General features: G+C 44.9%; 1 long non-coding RNA gene across 1 annotated transcript; it reads right to left on the reverse strand.

Annotated features, from left to right (window-relative positions):
* Window positions 1–2,188: 2,188 nt before the first annotated feature.
* LOC123125640 (uncharacterized) lies at window positions 2,189–4,748 on the reverse strand. Its single transcript, XR_006461459.1, has 3 exons — window positions 4,572–4,748; window positions 4,289–4,398; window positions 2,189–2,895 (listed from the first exon to the last, which is right to left on the reverse strand). It is a non-coding gene; the product is annotated as an uncharacterized lncRNA (long non-coding RNA).
* Window positions 4,749–17,213: the final 12,465 nt, after the last annotated feature.

Below are 17,213 nucleotides of genomic sequence, written 5' to 3' on the forward strand. Positions count from 1 at the left end.
ATGGCTGGTTCTCACAATAATATCAACGCGCTTCAGCGTTCTCCAGTACTCACAAGGCTTGCAGAAGGCCACTTCCCAAAGATTAACTTTGATATCAATGGCCACCATTACAACAAGGATATTACCTACCTGATGGTATCTATCCTCAGTGCTCAACTCTTATGAAGACAATACCCTATCCGCAAGGAGAGAAGAGACAGAGATTTGCCCAAATGCAAGAGAATGCTAGGAAGGATGTGGAGCGTGCTTTTAGTGTACTTCAATCTTGATGGGGTAACGTTCGTAACCCTGCATTGACATGGAGCACTCAGAAGCTTTGAAAGGTGATGACTGCTTGTGCACAACATGATCGTGGAGGATGAGCGTGGTGATAGCAATCTACGACGAAGGGTTTGATTTTTAGTGTGAAAGTTGAGCCTGAGCACCAAGAACCTACAACCTTTAAACAACTTGCCTAATTTCATCGTGAAATGCGTGATTGGCATACTCATATGCAGCTTCAGGATGACTTGATTGAGCACATGTGGACTCACATTCACAACTACTAGATGTATCGGTTCATTTCTATTCTAGACAATTTCGATTGGGTTATTTGATTGTGTTTTTATTTGGACATGAAACTATTTGTTTTGTACATTTGCAATGTTTGATTTATTTGGTTATTTGCATTATTTGGTTACTTGCATAGTCACATAGGGCCTCGAGCTGGAAGAGATGCGGCTGTGCGTTGCAGGCGCCAGCGCATCCAGGAAAACGGCCAGACGCCGCCCCATTACCCTACCAAAATCAACAAAATCCGGGCAGAACAGACGTTCGTTTGAGAACGTGCATTGAAGTTGGCCTTAGGAATAGATGATATGTTAAAAACGCAATCATTATAGAGCAAGACGTCATGATCTGATGACTTTTTCCATGATGGACAACCAACAATTGTTCGCTGAGTAGAAGGCACCAAACACCTATGGGCCATGCCAAATAGTCATCCCAATGCGTCGAGGGAGCCGCAGCTCTAACTTCGTGGACGAGTCTCATGACAGAAAGTTGCAATTCAAGCCTTGCGCCCTTCCATCAACACATCCGATGGAGATCACGACACACTGGAACCAACTTTCACGTGGCATCATCGCCGTCATGCCGCCCCGTGACACACAACTCTGACTTCATCACTTCATAGCAAGACAAAACACAAGGACACAAAAACACTCAATAGTATGGTTCATTCTCTTGCTTTGCTGCTTTGAACATTATACTTGCAAATATACTATTTAATAAAAACAGTTGAAATTTACTGAAGGAAAACAATACGTGTGGAAAAACGGAGGTACATATATCTATAATTTATAATACATAAATAGTTGATCCTCACTAAATCTAATTCTCTCAACATACAACCCTCGACATCATCAAATATGCCATGCCATCATCCAGTAGAACTATTTTGTAGCACATGCATACCCTGATTTAATTGTTCATCTCCGATAGTCTAACGTCAATGCATACTTTTTGTCCACATATAATTACTTTTGAAAATAATAGCTTTCGATTTAGATCATTTCACTCATATAAAATGTATCCAAAATTAATCTTTAAAATCCCACAGAATCGCGCAAGGAAATCACCTAGTTTATCGAAAAGGAAAAACTGAGTACCTTCTTCCCAACACCTCTAGCCTCTGGTTCTTGTCATTTTGGTTGTGGTTAGTTCATGGTCTCTAGTGGTGTGCTCGTGAAGTGACAGTGGCCCTTTATATTTACAAAAAACATGTAGTTGTCGAGAAGTTCAAGTGGACATGTCATTAGAGCATCTCCAACCGAGGCCTCTAAATTCTCCTCCTATGTCCGGACGAACAACCCAGACACTGGTCGGACACAAAAGCACCTCTCCAATGAAGGTCTCAAAATTCCCTCATTTGTCCAAACCCTCAAACATAGCCCATGTGCGGAGAGAAAATAAGGGTGTTCAGATGTGTCCAAACAGTCCGCCCCATCAGACGCGACCCATCGCGGACCACTTTTCTCTTCCTTTTTCTCTCTGCTCTCTATAGTGCAACCCCGGACCAACCCCACCAATCATACGCATGCATCCAGATAATATGGGGATAAATTAGGGGACTCCTCCAACAAATGGGGCTCTAGAGCGAACACGCCTAGACACTTCTTGTGGTGCTGCTGAACCTAAAGGAGGCGATTCCGGACATCAGAAATGAACCCGTCTCGTTCAATGGAAAGCACATCAATTACTTGTACTAGTCGTTGACCCATGCGAATGCACGGCCTACTTTTGTACTCCCTCCGTCCCACAATATAAGATGTTTTAGATCGCAAAAACGTCTTATATTGCGGGACGAAGGGAGTAAGTTACTATTTTAATGTAATCTACTATTTTTAATTATATATAATATGAGATATTGTTTTAAGGAATATAATTCCTTTGCCAGTAGCAGGGGAATCGATAAGTGCCACAATTTATATTGGTGCAGTTCCATCTTGTCTTATTAGCATATAAGTTTAATATCCACCACTTATCATAATTTAAATATAAAAAAACAGATAATAGAATATGTAATAGGAAGTACATATTACTCCAATTTTATCTCTCTAGATAAGAAATAAAATTACATAATCACTACACTGTCATCTATGTATGAAAAAATTCTTGAAAATAGAATATTATTAGTTATTCCAAGAGCAATATGTCTTGTCGGACTATGATACAGTATGGAAGTAGAATATTCAATGATTCGAATCAACATATGTGCCTGTCTGAGTGGCTGATCCTTTTGCGGAAACATTGGAATATATCTTTAGCTATATCAGTGAATAGTAAGGAGATCATGGGAAGAGATCCTTTCATTAGTAATCCTAATCCATCACTGTTAAATAGAAAGAATATATCCTGCATGAAAAACACAGATAATATTCCAGCAAAAAAAGTAGATAGATGATGCAATGGAGAAATAGGTACATGCGTGCATGATTGATCAATAATTTACTACACATACACATGCATGCAACTAAGAAGGTGCGCACTGGACAAAATAAATTAGAAGAAAGGGGGCCAAATTCCAAAGATGTAAAAGTGCATGCAACCTAAAAAAATTAGCATGAAGAGTAGAAGCTTACCTTGCCATAATCACCACGCATAATCTGCGTTTCTCTTTCTTCGAGCCGCTAGCCGGTGAATTTTCTATTGAGAGCCTCACTTCCTTTCTACTCCACTGCTGAAATTGGTGTCATAAACCGTGGGCCAGCGGCCATTGATGTATATCTCAAGCGTGGGTATTGAACACTGCTGGCCGGGGCCATTGGACGTGGCTGGCCGGCTGTGTGTTATCGTAGGATAATAATATTCAAAGGAAGTGCCTCGATGCTTCTCTTGGCAGAGCCCTTGGCTTCTTGTTGAACATGAATTTGATGGCGCTAAGGAGGCTTGTTGCAGATTATCGACACGATTGCAGCAGCAATGAGTTAAAAGTTGGATCTTGACTTCAGAAGCAAAATTTTGTGCCGATGAGCGGATATAATTCTCACCAGTGTATGTTGTAATATACACAAAGTTGCTATCGTGGGAGTCCTTTGTGCTAGCTTCCCCAGCTTAACAGATTTGGTGGCCACAAAGACCGGCTAGGATAAGACTGCACAATCCACCTCATGGCTTCAATCAGAACCGAGTAGGACGTAGGAAGAATGCATTGTAGATCGACACACGAGGATTGCATGGAGAAGCGACAGCTTGTAGAGGGATGAAGCAAGTGATGCGTCTAGAGACAGCGGCACATGTACTGATAGAGCTTGACACCAGAGGCATTGGTGGCAAAGCACAACAGCCGTATTGAGACGGCGCTAGGGCAACGGGGCTGCAGACTGGCAATCAAGGGCTACGGTGGCAGGTCTAGCTGCGTCGTTAAATCTATTTTGTATTAGAAGAATCTTGGTTAGTCCATGTCAGTAAATCTCCACCGTAAAATCTTTGGCAGGTCTATTTGATTTATTTTGGTTAATTTCCACTGTAATAACCTGGGCCTACCGAGATCTGGAGCCTGAATTTTCTCTTTTTCTGCTTTAATTCAGGACCTCACCAGATGAGCATAGTTATGCACACAGCCACACACACGATTTCTATGAGAGTAACCCGAAATTGTACGTTGGAAGATTGAGGACATCCATGGAGAATACAATAGATCAAACGACATGATAGAAAATAAACTGAATCCATTGCACAATTACGGTGAATTCAAGTGTAGATCAGTACGTGAAAATCTGAACAAAAAAATTGTGAGAAAACCAACCTGATCTATATGTAGAAAATAGCACAGGATCCATACCACATCTTGCTCGATCGTATTTGAGAGAGACATGGATTTGTTTCACATGGAAAAAGAGAGGGACGGTAGAGATTCTGTACGGAAAAATTGTGCATCAGAAGATTGGGGACCTCCATGAGAATACAACAGTCGAACGACACGATAGAAAAACAAACTGAATCCATGCATACCCAATACAAAGTACGGTGGATTCAAGTGTAAACCGGTAAGAAAAAATCTGAACAATAATATTGTGAGAAAAACCAACCTGATCTAGCTGTGGACAATAGCACACCGGATCCATAACCCAACTTGCTTGATCCTGTTTGAGATAGACAATGGATTTGTTTCACATGAAAAAGGAGAGATATTCGAGATTCTGTACGGCAAGTTTGCTTGGCATGTTTTTCTAGTAAGAAGAGGAAGAGACGGTGGAGTATTGAGGTGGGAGACAGAATCGTGGTAGATTAGATGGGAGTTATTTTTTTGACAATAGATTAGATGGGAGTTAGAACCGTGTCTCTCTTAGTCTCTTATTTTTTTTATTGGCTTCTATTTCCCCAACCGTACGTGAAAGGATTATAGGTCTTCTATAAGCAGTTTTTATTTAGGACGCCGATACGTGCCACACGTGTGGGCGTTAGGAGGTCTGCCCACACATTTTGTGTGGTGTATAAGAGGAACAGCCCACACACACTAGTAGAAAACAGGGCATAGGTCACAGGGCAGTTTCCACATTAGCCCCGGTTCAGTCACGAACCGGGACCCATGGGGGTATTCGTCCCGGTTCGTGAGCCCAGGGGGCCGGCCGGGGCCTCGTGGGCATTGGTCCCGGTTCGTATGTAACCATTTGTCCCGGTTCGAGCCACGAACCGGGACTAATGGTCCACGCTCCTGGCCCACAACCATTTGTCCCGGTTCTTGGCATGAACCGGGACAGAAGGCCCGGATTTAGTACCGGTTCATGCCACGAACCGGGACCAATGAGGTGCTTATATATACCCCTCGCCCGCGAGCAGAGCACTCCAGTGCTCTGTTTTTCTCTGGCCGGCGAGGGGAGGGCTTTGTGGTGCTCTAGCTCACCTCCTATGCACATGAGGTGTTCGATGAAATGCCCGAGCCACACTAGTTAAGCTTTGTCCTCTCGAAGCTCGACCTCAAAGCTCCATTTTTCTCGAGATTTGTCTAGGTTTAGCGGCCCGTCACGTCCCATTCCCGTCTTCACTGCCGTCGACCGCCCGCGCCGATCTCGTCGCCGGCAACACCGTGGTGAGCCAGACCGTTGCCGGACTTGGTTCTTCGGGGCTGGCGGAACCTTGGACCCTGTATCAAGGAGGTGTCGTTGGACGGACGAGCAACTTGCAATACCTGTCAAGAAGCTTAAGCACTATATCGATGCAGCGCAGCAAGGGACGTTCGTTCCAGACAGAGAGAACGACGAGCTCACAATGGCCCTCGGGAATCCTGAGCACCCTGGACGGACACGAGGCACGCCAGGCTCCGTTCCGTGGAATGCTGGTTTTCCGGACGCGGGCGGTTACAAAACCCAGGAGAGGAGGAAAAAAGTGGAGCAGATCCAAATTCAGCGTCTGCACGAAAGGGTTCAAGTGCTAGAGGAACGAGACGGCAATAGAGATGCCGAAACTGCCCCCGAAGCTACACCGCCATCTCAGCGTAGAAGCAGCGTGGCTTCCACCGAGCTGCCTCAGCTGGAGCATGCGGCTACTCCTAGCTACCCCGTGGATGCTATCACGGAGTCTCAACATTGCCACCTTATGGCGGAATGGCAGAACTTGAAAGTCAAGGCGGCTGTTGGCTCTGTTTTACCTACTGAACCCGGCGCAACCTACCACTGCCGGCCGATTCCAGAAGGATATGCTAGGGTGATGGTGGATGAAATAACGGAGGGATTTGAGGACCTCCAGCTTGACCACCCTACCGGTGAAGGGGAGACTCGGCTGGGTTTAGCTCTGAAGACTCCATGCCTATGGCGGAAGGAGCTCATCAAGCTTCCGAACTGGACGGCTCCGGCGAGTAAGGGCACTCCGCCTCCTCCTCCGCCTCCTCCTCCGGCGAGTGATCAGGGCACTCAGCCTCCTTCTCCGGCGCGTGGCGGCACTCCACCTCCTTCTCCGCCAGCGCCGGCGCGCCAGGGCAGCCAGCCTCCTCCTTCTCCGCCTCGTCAGCAAGGGCGGAAGAGACCCGCCGCCGCTGCGGCTGCTCCGGCGCGTCGTAGTCCTTCTCCTCCGCCTCGTAAGCAAGGAAAGAAGACAGTCGCAGCCGCTCCGTCTGCTCTGCCGGCGTCTAGCAGTACAGCTGCCAGAGGCGGGAGGCAATACAGATTTGGTCCTTCTCTGAAGACTCTAGAGAAGTTACCATATGAGAGGACCGAGGAGGAGAACGCGAAGATCGTGCGAGCCGAAGTGAAGAACTTCTTTGAAGGGGTCAAAGCAAAGAAACATCCACCTCCGGAGGAGAAGGTAGATCCGGTGAAAGCAAAGCGCACTCTGGCTGCCCTGACAAAACCACCAAAGTCTCCGCCAAGAGGCAACTATGAGCGCGTTCTTGGAAAGGCATATGCCGAAGCGGAGCGGTCGGGAAGTACTGTCAGTGATAAAAGGATGAAAGAACGACGAGCTGGGAAAAAATTGCCCAGCTCGGCGAACAAGCGAACCAATCGTGCCCCCCGCTCAAGGTGTCAAATGACATCGTCGCTAATGATCCGGGTATGGTGCCCGGTTATAGCAATCTTGGAGATTACCTGCCCGACGATGTACATTATGAAATCATGGAGGTGGACAACCACAAATACCATTACGGGAAGCCTCTCGTCAAAGATGTCAGATCTCTAAGCACGATGATGCGAAGACTACATGATTGGTACATGAAAACCTGCAGAGAGTCTGATGGGATGGTTACTTTGACGCTGAGAGTTAAACCGGAGCATGACCTCGTTGGAATTGAACTGCTGAATGTTCCATTTGAGGATTTCTTCCAGTTTTACAATCTAAAGTCCCTCGATAAAACAACGATCACTTGCTACTATCTGTAAGTAGTACTACTTCTGTCATTAAGTCTCTCTATATAGGTCAGCTCTTTCATTGCATGTATTTATACTTATCCTCACTATATTATGCAGATTGAAGAAAAGACAAATCGGTGATATTGGGTTCATCAACACAAATCTCATAGATGCATATACGGTTGAAAAACATCCCAAAGAAGCCGAGGCCAACTTGCTACAATCGTTGGTATTAAATCAAAACAAAGATATAATACTCTTTCCTTACAACTTCAAGTGAGTGTTATTGTCTTCTGCATATTCGGTTTCCCTTATTAGTCTAGGTTATGGTAATGTAATTGATGACTTATGCATGCATGCGCAGCTTTCACTATATTCTCCTAGAGATTAAGCTTGAGCCGGGAGTAGTAACCGTCTTAGACTCGAGACGAAAAGATCCCCAGGACTATGCGAACATGACTCAAATGCTCCAGAAGTAAGTTAAATCGATCATTATCCACCATATCAGCAACTTTGTTCATTTCCTGATATCAAGTAATTGTTTTCTTTGTCTGGCAGGGTTTGGAGAAAATTCACCTCAAAAGCCCCGGGACTGCCGAACCAGCTGCAATTTAGACACCCGAAAGTAAGTACTATAGTAGCATGTTCCGCGCATCTCCTAGTGATTCAAGCGCTAGTTTGATCAATACCATTTAGCATGCTTGCTTATCAGTTTGATTGACCTCTATTTCTTGTAAAGTGATTGTGGCAGCAACCCGGGAATAATTACTGTGGATACTACGTTTGCGAGTCCATCCGCTACCATACCTGTGAGCGGGGCTACACTGAAGAACAATATGAAGTGCGTAATCAATAATATTCACAATTTTATTTTATTACCATCATTTGTGTTGAGTTTCATTTATTCATATATATATATATATGTATTGACCCCCTTCTTCAAATTAGATTTTTCGGAAGCGGGATCAACTCCTAGCAGAAGATCGTATGCGAGGAATTCAAGAGGAATTGGCGGCTTTCTTCCTTGACCACGTGATCGCTGAAAACGGAGAATACTATGTGGACCCTGTGTTCCTACAATATAATAAGGAGATTGTATTGTAAGAGATAATTATTGTATATATGTAGCCGGCAGTGTCGGATAGATATACGAGAACTTGTTGTTCGACCAATATCTCGGAGAAGGAGAGGTGGTCGATATCACTTCTCTCTGTCTGCATATGTTCATGACGATCTTCTGTTTCCTTCATTTGATTACTAGCTAGCGTGTCTACTCCTCTCCATACGTATATAGTACGTAGCGTCGACCAAGCACGGAGATAAGAGAGGACACTTCTCTTTATTAATTAGCTAGCTAACACAATATATGAAACACCTAAATTAACCCCCTAAACCACTCCCTTTAAAAAAACAAAAACCTCAGCTCCTGCTAGGGGCTGACGCGTGGATGCCTATTGGTCCCGGTTGGTGGCACCAACCGGGACCAAAGGCCCTCCTGCCTGGGCTCCCCGCACCGGCCACGTGGACGGCCTTTAGTCCCGGTTCGTGTAAGAACCGGGACTAAAGGGCTAGGGCATTAGTAACGACCCTTTAGTCCCGGTTCCAGAACCGGGACTAAAGGCCCTTATGAACCGGGGTAAAATCCCCTTTTCCTACTAGTGACACCTATGTGTGGGCAAAACAAGTAATGCCCACACACCTCTTTTTTCCCCTCCCGATCCCTCTCACACGCGTGCGTGTGGGCGAAATAGATAACGCCCACACGCCCCGTACGTCAGGCCTCGTACCTCGTGGTCCCGCATGCCCCGCGTGACAGTCACCGCGCGTCCCGCAGTTGCCATGGTCCAGACCCTCGTCCATATTCGTTTGACTGTAGTTGCCATGTCGCTGAACTTCGGTTGCCATGTCGGACAACTACAGTTGCCATGGTTGCTCAACTGCAGTTGCCATGTATGGTCTGGTCCACTGCAGTTGCCATGATTTCAAAACTTTAGGAGTTGTCACCCACTAACACTAGGCAGTTTCCATGTAGCACTACAAAAAGGCATGGCAAAAAAACATGTTCGGGTAAAAGAGAGAGTTGCCATGTGCTCACAAGCACGCTAGGGCAGTTGCCATGTAAAGAGAAAGAGTTGCCATCTGCTTACGTGCACGCTAGGGCAGTTGCCATGTACCATGCAAAAACACATGGCAACTCGGGTAAAAGAGAGTTGACATCTGCTTACAAGCAAAAGCTAGGACAGTTGCCATGTACCTTGCAGAAACACATGGCAACTGCCAGCTTTGGGTGTGGGCGAGGAGACGGGCGTGTGGGCGAAGTGATAAACGCCCACACACCAGCCCCCTCTGCGTGCGTGAAAACTGGTGTGTGGGCGAATTGCTAAACGCCCACACACCAGCCCCCCGTGTGATGAAAAAGGACGTGTGGGCGACCGGATGAATGCCCACACACCAGCTTAGTCCTACATGGCACACAAAAACTGCTAGAACGCGCCAAGATTCGTGCTGAATTGGTTGGATGAGGATCCATGCGTGTGGGCGAGTTGTCAGACGCCCACAAGTGTGGGCGTTAGTGTTTTCGTTTATTTATCAATTTTTTCCTTCTATCTACAACTGTATGTTGAAAGCACTCTGGGCTTTGCCTATAAGCATTTATTTTTATTTTGTTTCTACCTTTTGACGTGAAAGCATTGTGGGTTTTCTAATCTAAGGAGATAAAAAAAAAGTTAGGAACTTAGAGGACTGCATGGGTTAATCTACACCGTAATAATTCGGTCTCACGAGATTAACGGCTCTAATTTTCTAATTAACACGGGAATTTCTAGGGAGTCCGTAATTAGTATAGGTAGGTAATAGGTAATATATAGATAGATAGATACGAGCAACATACACCAAGATGGTAGTCTTGCAAAGCTGGGGTGTCTCGACCATAGACAACCTTAAACGGCATGTTGAAGCTATTGAAGCCATTGAAACGTCATGCAACGTATAGATACAAGGCAGTCACAGGGTTTACTGACTCAGTTGTTCGCCGATTGTGTATGGAATGCAGACTCATGTAGAGGCGTACTCCACCACTACACGGTTGACTGACTCAGAGTTTGTCCGGCATAGACTATGTATGGAATGCAAGAACGAGTGGTGCACGAGTCATCACCATGCATCAACATGAAGTCGCTAACACGGCGCCGACAGTCCTTAATTAGGCGGCAGCCCTCACATTTGAATTGATCGTCTCATCGTGGAAGCACCCTCACCATCGTCATTAACTGTTTTCCCGCCAGTTATGACTGATTGATTGCGGAATGATAGTCCAATAGCTCTAGGACGGGCGCGCCCATAGTCTGTCCCGATATCCGGCAAGGTCTCTCGCATGATGGGTTGGAAGGGTGTCGATCGAGGCTGTTTTTCCGATGCTTCTCGTTCCGAACAAGCTCGTGCAGGTCTCTGTGCATAAGCATAAGCATAAGCATCTGGTGTCAACATGCAAGAAGTGCTTCTTATCCACGAGTCTTGACTCCTCACGACCTAGTGTTATGCTGCAGGCTGGAGCAAGATTTTCCGCAAAAAAAGAAAAAAAGGAGCAAGATGGCAGTAGCCAGTAAGTAGATGAGAACAGAAGAGATACAAAAGTGGCACGTAGATGATCATTGCAGCAACTTGGCAACATGTAACGTGAGTGCCTATATGTGGTTGATGTTGCCGAGCAGCGGCCGGAGGGAGCTCCGGCGAAAAGGGGCGGTGCCGGTTGGAGCTGGATCGGGCGCGCATCTGCATCTCCCTAGAACGGGCGAGGGAAGAGGGGATCGAGATGAGGTGGACGAGGGGTTGTGGTTCGTTCGGGAGCTGACAGCTGCGAAGGAGATGTTGTGGTGATGAGTCCCACGGAACACACGTCGCGCGAGGAACGCGGTGGATGAGCGAGGTGGATCGGCCGGTTGGAGGGAATCGTTTCCCAAATCTAAATGACCGAGTGTTTATCATTTGATCAGATTTATGATAGTTGGGACCCACATGTCAATGTCTCTTCCTCATATTCTAATAAAAAAATCTCATGTACAAAAATTCTTCAATCCCCTAGTTCTTTTACAAATTTACAAATATGTCCTTATTTTTACAGACTAAACCCTGCAAACATTTATTAAAAGCAATAGTGTCCCTCAACTTCTTTCTCTCAATCTCGCAAGGCAGGGAGACCCGGGTCGCGCCGGCTGTCTCCAATCTAGACCACGGCGGCCAAGGGCGATGACTGGGACGCACGACATCGATGACGCGGAAGGAGCGACGACTGGTGGGCACAACGTTGCAGGGTGATGGCTAGTTGTGGGAACTAGAGAGCATCCTGCTCGGGCGCAGCGGACGGCAAGGGCTCACGGCCATGGCGGACCACGTGCTCGACACACGCACACTCGCCACCATGGTCGGCCGCCTGGTCGTCAGAGCGCCACCGCAGGCGAGCTGTCCGCCTCCCCTCCTCACGCAAACCGACCCTCCATTTGGTTGCTGCATCCATCACCGAAATATTTGGGCCTGATTTAAAAAATTTGGCGCTGTCGCGTGCTGCTCCCTCCTCACCCGCTCCTGGAGGATCCCGAGCCTGCAACTCGGAGGACACGAGCAAGGCAGCGCCGCCGCTGCCGGCGACGCGAGGGGTCTGGATGTACTCCGGCTGCGACGAGGTGAGGAGACGACGGAGTGCCCGGTCAGTCTGGAGGCTAGGTGTCCGCCAATGTCGCTCCGTGGGAGCAACGCAGGATGCTTTTCCGATTATGGTCTGGTTTTTATTTATATTTTTGTAAGGATTTTTTTAACGGGTTTGCTATTTCACATCTAGATGTGAAATAGTTATCTCACATCTAACTTGTGCACCATACGATTACGATTAGAGGATGAATTTTCGTGCAAATAATTGTCTGATTAGGCTATCGTTGTGCATCCCGTTCGCTTTGTCCCGCGTAGGGGAGCGTTTTTGGGCCTTTAGTTTTTCGTTTGTCCGTCGTCGGGCCACACTTTTGGGCCAGTTTCTCATGTTGGTTGCACATGTGTGGAACAGAAAGAGATGCATCCTTTCGTCTCTGTATAAAAAATCGCGTGAGCCATCCATCATTTGTTTCCCATTCTCTCTTCTCACTCTCATTTCCCTTTTCCTCTACCCAAAAGAATTTTATTTATTTGTTTGTTTTAAATCCATGAACCTTTTTAGATTCATTAATTTTTATTTTTTATTTTGTTGTTTTTTCCTTTTCCTTTTTTATTAATTTGTTTTACATTCAGTGACTTTATTTAACCGATTTGCTAATTCTCATCTTGACCATGGGTTGTTTTGTCGCACGTGTTTTGTGTCGCATCGTGCGCCCGGTGTCCACTTGTCAACCTGTTCGCGATTGCGTCTTTTGTTGGTTCGTCTTCGCATCGTGATCTATGGTCCATTTCGATTTTGTTTATTCCTATTTTGGTGTGCATTGTGTAAATTGGAGAGCCAAACTGGTGGGGGGGGGGGGGGGGGGGATTCGTTCCGGATGTTTTTTGTTTATATTTTTTATTTCCATTCCTTTTTTATCTTTATTTTTGTTTTAAATTCATGAACTTTTTCATTCTACTACCTGTTCGCTTTAAATGTCGTGTAAAACTTGATCACAAGTTGTTCTGTCATCCGCCGTGCGTTTTGTGTCTGCTTGTGGACTTGTTCGCCCGTGCGTATTTTGTTGGGCCATTTTCGCAGCGCGATCGGGTCCCGTTTCGGATTTTTAATAATTCTCATCTAGATGAGAGTTAAAAATGTCTCATGTGACTCATATATCGTTAGATACATGTGCGTCTGAGTCGTGTCTGTTGTCATTGCGTCGTTTTTTTCTATTCGTCCGTCACGAAGCAGTGAGGCCCGGTAGGACTTTTTTGATTGGGCCGTTTTTATATTTGGTGTGTTGGGTTTTTTTTTTGTGGGATGCAACTTGTTTGTGGAGGGCTACGTTTCTTTTTATTTCCAGTTTTTTGGTTATTTTGATCCGACTATGTAGTTAGAAGATAGAGTAACTATTTTTTTATTTTGGATTTGCTAAATTTCATCTACATGGGGTTTAGTGATGTTTCATCTAAGTTTGTAACCGTCCAATTTGTTTGCTTTTCATGTTCGCACAAACTCATTCGTGCAAGCTTGTTCTTTTTTTTTTGTCATGCGTCTTTCCGTTTGTTTTTGTGTTGACATGGTCTCGTGTTTATTTTTCACGTGGCCGATATATGTTTTTTTTGTCCATGTGGCATGGTGAAGAATTTGTAGAGTCTACCCAAGACGAGAGCCTTTTACATAATGGGAGCATATGCATGGTTCTTTTTGTCTAGATAAAGGGTAGAAATGTGTAGAGTTTAGTTAAGTGGGAGAAGTGCTTGAAAGCTTTTTTGTCCATATAACCATTGAGTCGCAACTGTGATCGTAGTTTCGTAGTTGTTCCAATTGCAAGCCCACCATTAACTCGCAACTAGGCTCATAGTTGTCCGATTTGAAAGCCCACCCTCGACTCCCGACTGGAGCATGTGTTTTGTTTTCCAGCCCAGTTGCGAGTCCACACTTGACTGGCAAATGAGCCCATAGTTTGTTTTCATCCCAGTTGCCCCTTCACTTGCAATTAGGCTCGTAGTTTTGTAGTTGTCCCAGTTGGAAGTCTACTATCAACTCACAATTAAGCTCATCCTTATCCGAGTTGCAACACAACCCTCGACTCGCAACTGGAGGTTGTGGTTTGTTTTTCATCCCAGTTGCAAGTACACCATCGGCTCGCAACCGGGCTCATAGTTTGTAGTTGTCCTAATTGCAAGTCCACCATCGACCCGCAACTCGTTTCGTGGTTTTGTGTAGTTGTTTCAGTTGTGAGTCCACCCTCGACTTGCAACTCATATACTAGTTTTGTGTAGTTGTCCAAGTTGCAAGTTCACCCTCGACTCGCAACTAGGCATGTAGTTTCTTTCATTCTAATTGCAAGCCCACCCTTGACCCGCAACTCGGCATGTACTTTGTCTTTCATCTTGGTTGCAGGTCCACCCTTGAATCGCAACTGGGTTTGTAGTTTGGTTTCATCCCAGTTGCAAGTCGACTATTGACTCGCAACTGGGCTCATAGTTTTATAGTTGTGCCAGTTGCAAGTCCACACTCAACTCGCAACTGGGTTTGTAGTTGCCCCAGTTGCAAGCCCATTCTTGACTCGCAACCGGAGTCTGTCTTTTGTTTTTATCCCAATAGCAAGTCTGCCCTTGACTCGCAACTGAGTCCATAGTTTGTTTCATCCCAATTGCATGTCAACTCAGGACTCGTAACTAGGTCGTTGCAAGTTCATCCACCACTCGCAAATGGGCTCATAGTTGCCCCAATTACAAGTCTACCCTCGACTTGCATCTGGGAATGTGTTTTTTTATCTCACTCGCAAGTCCACACTCGACTCACAACTAGGCTCGTAGTTTGTTATTGTCGTAGTTGCAAGTCCACCCTTGACTCGCAAATGGTGTCGTAGTTTTCTGTAGTTGTCCCAGTTGTAAATCCACCCTTAACTCGCAACTAGACATGTAGTTTGTTTCATCCCAGTTGCAAGTCCACGCTTGAATCGCAAATGGGCTTGTAGTTTCATAGTTATCCCAGTTGCAAGTCCACCCTCGACTTGCAACTGGGCCCATATTTTGTTGTATACCAGCTGCAAGTCCACCCTTGACTTGCAACTCGTATCGTAGTTTTGTGTAATTGTCCCAGTTTCAAGTCCACCCTCGACTCGCAACTTGTATTGTAGTTTTGTGTGGTTGTCCCAGTTGCAAGTCCATCCTCGACTCGTAATTAGGCATGTTGTTTGTTTCATACAGTTGCAAGCTCACCCTTGACTTGAAACTCGTAATTGGGCCTGCATTTTTTTTCATCCCAGTTGCAAGTCGATCCTCAACTCGTAACTAGGCTTTTAGTTTTGTAGTTATTTTAGTTGCAAGTACATCGTCGACTTGCAATTAAGATCATAGTTTTGTCAGTTGCAAGCCCATAATCGACTCGCAACTTGAGCCCGTGTTTTTTGCTGTTCATCACAGTTTCAAGTCTACCCTTAACTCACAATTGGGCACATAGTTTGTTTCATCCCATTTGTAAGTCGAACCTTCACTCGTGACTGGGCTCGTAGTTTCATAGTTATCCTAGCTGCAAGTCCACCCTCGACTCGCAAGTGGGATCATAGTTGTCATAGTTGCAAGTCTACCATCTACTTGTAACTAGGTATGTGTTTAGCTTTTCATCCCAGTTACAAGTCCACACTTCACTCGCAACTGGGTTCATAATTTGTTATTATTCCAGTTGCAAGTCCACTGTTGACTCACAAATGGTTATCCTAGTTTTATGTACTTATTTCAGTTGCATGTCCGCCCTTGACTCGTAGCAGGACCATAATTTGTTTCATCCTAGTTGCAAGTTCATCCTTAACTCGCAACGGGGCCCGTAGGTTCGTAGTTGTCTTAGTTGCAATTCCATCCTTGACTTGCAATTGGGCCCCTAGTTTTGTTGTCCCAATCGCAAGTCCATCCTCTACTCGCAACTTGTATCGTAGTTTTGTGTAGTTTTTTTAGTTACAAGTCCAACCTCGACTCGCAACTCATATCGTAGTTTTATGTAGTTGTCCTAGTTGCAAGTCCACCCTCGACTCAGAACGAGGCAAGTAGTTGTTTCATCCCATTGCAAGCCCACTCTTGACTCGCAACTCGCCTCGATCCATGTGCATTTTCACACTTGACCCGAAACTTATCTGACCCAATTGCATGTCCACCCTCCACATGCAATTTGATCATTTTAGTTTTTCCATTTTTTGATTTTTTTGTCGACAGCGTGACTTTTAAAATGTTCATCGCGTTTAAAAAATGCATCATGTATTTACAAAATGTTCATAGTGTATTTTCAAAAAATCATCTTGTCCATAATTTTTGCTTGTTTGTGTGTGTTTTTTTCTACTTTTTTTGATTTTTTTCTCAACCGTGCGACTTTTAAAATGTTCACCACATTTAAAAAAGCATCACATATTTTTATAGAATGTTGATCAAGTAACTTAAAAAATAATCGTACATAAATATTTTTCTGTGTATGTGTTTTTTTTTCTCTTTTTTGATTTTTTTCTCCACCGTCCGAATCTTAAAATGTTCACCAGGATTAAAAAAATCATCGCGTATTTATAAATTTTTCATCATGTCTTTATACAATGTTCATTGTGTATTTTCAAAAATTATATTCACCTTATCCATAAATATTTTCGTGTGTGTTATATTTTTCATTTTTCAATTTTGCCAAACAAACACTTGATTGATGCATGCAAGTTGCTTTCTTATGTGCTAATAGAAAAGGAACAAACCATAAAGGTGAAAGTGACATGCAGAGAGAGGTTTTACATTAGCGGGTTTCTTTTCTACATGATGTACCAGACTCATCCACATCACCTGCCTACACGCCTCCAGCAGAAACGCATTATTAGACCTACAAATACTGACTTTTTTGCGGATGCTCACGTGCTAGAGAAAAACAAGTCAGCAAGCACGCACAAGGAAATCGAGGCCCAGGTCCGTGAACAGGGTGCGCTGACGAGAAACACACAGACAACAAAAATCGAGATTGTTCTCAAAAAAAAATATTTTTTGAGACAAACAAACAAACAACGGACAAGGAGTGGGCTTGTTTATGTGCTGATATGAGATGATGCCAATATTATCTCACATCTAGATGAGATATAGTCAGACCCTTTTTTTAAATGATGAAGAAGACTCGAGATTTTCTTTGATTAAGAAGAGAGTAAGAATTACCCGGTTAATTTATGGAAAACCATGCTAAAACTTAAACAATCCAACCCACATAATAGGGGGGCCATTATCCAACCTAGGCTTCGA

Source organism: Triticum aestivum, chromosome 5D (genome assembly GCF_018294505.1).
Source record: "Triticum aestivum cultivar Chinese Spring chromosome 5D, IWGSC CS RefSeq v2.1, whole genome shotgun sequence".
NCBI classification, from domain to species: Eukaryota; Viridiplantae; Streptophyta; class Magnoliopsida; order Poales; family Poaceae; genus Triticum; species Triticum aestivum.